Source organism: Pundamilia nyererei, unplaced genomic scaffold (genome assembly GCF_000239375.1).
Source record: "Pundamilia nyererei isolate P.nyererei 1_Seehausen unplaced genomic scaffold, PunNye1.0 scaffold00357, whole genome shotgun sequence".
NCBI classification, from domain to species: Eukaryota; Metazoa; Chordata; class Actinopteri; order Cichliformes; family Cichlidae; genus Pundamilia; species Pundamilia nyererei.
Window position 1 is genome coordinate 87520 of NW_005187758.1, and position 2781 is coordinate 90300.

At 41.3% G+C, this 2781-nt stretch overlaps 1 long non-coding RNA gene across 1 annotated transcript in view; it reads right to left on the minus strand.

Annotated features, from left to right (window-relative positions):
* The window catches only part of LOC102205038 (uncharacterized), a 5592-nt gene that overhangs the window by 2468 nt on the left and 343 nt on the right, over positions 1-2781 (minus strand). Inside the window, exon 2 of the long non-coding RNA XR_312286.2 lies at positions 21-126. This is a non-coding gene — a long non-coding RNA (uncharacterized LOC102205038). The remainder of the gene's footprint in view (positions 1-20; positions 127-2781) is intronic.

Here is a 2781-nt window from a genome sequence, read left to right on the forward strand (position 1 = left end):
TAACTGAGATATTTTCTCACCTCCTGTGTTGAAGTCATTGTTTCCTCTGTAGTGGCTGAGCTGAGTCCAAATGGCTGAAACTGTTCCTCTGCTGCTCCACCAGACTCTTCTCCTCCTGTTACTCAGCTGGGACACAAAAAGTATAGATATGCATTTTATCCCTGACAAGAAGAAGCAGAGCAAATTAACATTACTACACTCAGTGACAACAATACCTATGAACAGGGGTCGGCAACCCCGGGCATGCGTGTCATAGCTGGTACACGAAGGGTTAACTGATGGCACGACCATAGCTGGACTGACCATCGGGCATACCTGGCATTGGCCCGGTGGGCCGATGGTGATTTTTCGTTTTTAATGGGCCGATGATTGTGGGTTTTTCTGCTTTTTTTGAACAGTATAAACAATGAGAGGTGGTGGATTGGCCAGAAGCTGGCCGGTGTGTAAAAATAACTCAGTTGTTTGGTGGTGGCAATGGCGGAGCTTCCACAGAAGCCAGCAGGTGGATGAGGGAAAGGGGAGGCAGGAGGATAAGAGACCCGAGGCAGCCGCCGGTCCGAGTGTCAGGTGAACTGAACTTCAGGTAAGAAGTTATGACCTGCAGTCTATCTGGGTCAGATATAAACCAAGTTTAGGTGGAGTTTATTTTTACAGTCAGTTACTATTGTACTAACTAGCATGACAGAGTTTCTATACAACTATGCGGGTGCTTTCATGTTACTGATACTGAACTTTATTTTGTTCATAAGGTTAGTTAGTTAGTAGAGTTGCCGACCGTTCTATAAAAATGGAATCGTCTCGTATTCAGAGAAAATATTATGGGTTTCATATTGAGCTGGAAAGGAACACAGTTTGTCCCGGACTTCAGCTACAATGAAAAAGACACAAAGCTGGATTTATTCTGACGTTACGTTGCACAGCTGCCTCTTCTTCTCTCATCCCCTCCCCCTCCCTCCGTTTCTACTTCGATCATGAAACTGATCAATGATCAGCTGATCGTCTCTCTTGTTTGTTTATCGCCCACTTTGCGCCAGAAAGAAGAAACCGGCGAATGTCACGCAAAACAACAGCAGCACTTTTAAGCTTGATCAGCTGTTGTTAGAATTTATTTAATATTACTTTCTAGCATTAGCTAGAACGACGAGGGTGTGTTGTTCCTCAGTGTTACTCACTGCATCCAACCTATAAATGGAGGAAGTGGAAAGAAGGTCCTTGGCTCTTTAACGGGGACAGCACCGAGCCACATGATAGAGTGAAGGGTTAGCCCTGATTTTTTTTCTGCTGTGCTGCTTTATTAAAAAAATTGTTTAAGATGTCCAGCATATGTGATTTTTTTTTTTATATGAAGTTATTCCTTTTTGAACAAAACTCAAAACAAACCCTAATAAATCTTTCAGTCATTTCAAAGTCTGTAAATATCTTTATTAAATCATAAGTAGGGGTGGGCGGTATAAACGGTATACGGTAGAGACGATATAAATTTGGCCAACGGTAGAGATTTTGACTATATCGCTCTATCGCAATAGCGCATGTTGTTGGTGTCAACAAGCTCCGCCTATTTTGGTCGAAAGCATTGCAGCTGCTGCAAACAACATCGTCTGCAAATTATGGCGGGCGACAGTCACAGCAAAGAGACGAAGCACTTTTGGAATATGAGGAAAGCCAAAAACTGCGCTTTCTCCACTTCTTTAACATTAATTCATTAATGTTGAATTCTCTTGCAGCTGCTCTATTCCCATGTTGTTGCAGTATATTATTGACTAACCTCGTATTGTGGATGAATAATCTCAGTTGTTCTCCTGACTGAAGTTTAGTCCGTGTACAGCATCCTGCTATACGATTGCATTTGTCCTTAACCACCAGAAACCATCACGTTACCTTTTATCGAGTGGAAAAAAGTTAGCGTTCATCCTTCAGCTAATGTTATGCTAACTAACTAACTAACTAACTTGTACTTTCTCCTAACGTTGCCCTCCTTCCTCTCTCCCTCTTTGGACCGATAATCATACACAAATAGATGTAGATATATTCAATTAGATGAAAAAATGACATTAACATGAAAAAAGATATTATTAAGATCACTAATAAAAAAAAGTCATCTCTCGGTGTACTTTCAACCAAAAGGCAAATAACCAAACCACATGAACATCTAATAAAAGATATAAATATTGAAACACTGATCCAACATTATCCTTTATTGACGGATCATTTGATCTTACACTTTTACCTGAATGTGGCTGCTGGGTTTAATATCGGCACATGCACATATGACAAAATAACCAGCTTCTCTCGTTCCATTTCAAACAGGACAGTGGTAACAACAATTTTAAGTTGTAGATTTTAAATAGGCTACATAAATTCCAATGGGAGCAACAGGACGGTCAAATGTCGCTGATTTTACTACAGAGTAGGACGGACTGTAGAGTAGCAAACATCGGAAAACACGCTCTCAACACTGCAGGTTACCTGGTGTAATGTTTTTCAGCTAAAAAGGAAACACGGTCTGACTCCTACATAACTGAAGGTTAAATGCAGCTAATATGTCCTGGTTTAAGGCAGGCACTCACACCTCCGCTCTGCTGCGTCTCAGCCACCATCGCTCTGGCAGAAAGGACAACAGAGCCAGAGTAGGGGAGAGCTGGAACAGACCATTTTTTTTGGGGGGGGGGTCTATACTTTTGTTTTTAAAATATTACGTCTCAACCAAATACTATATGCTTTTTATAAAGTACTGTGAATCTTTGGGGGTCCTGTGATTCAAAAATGGGCTAAAAACGCCCC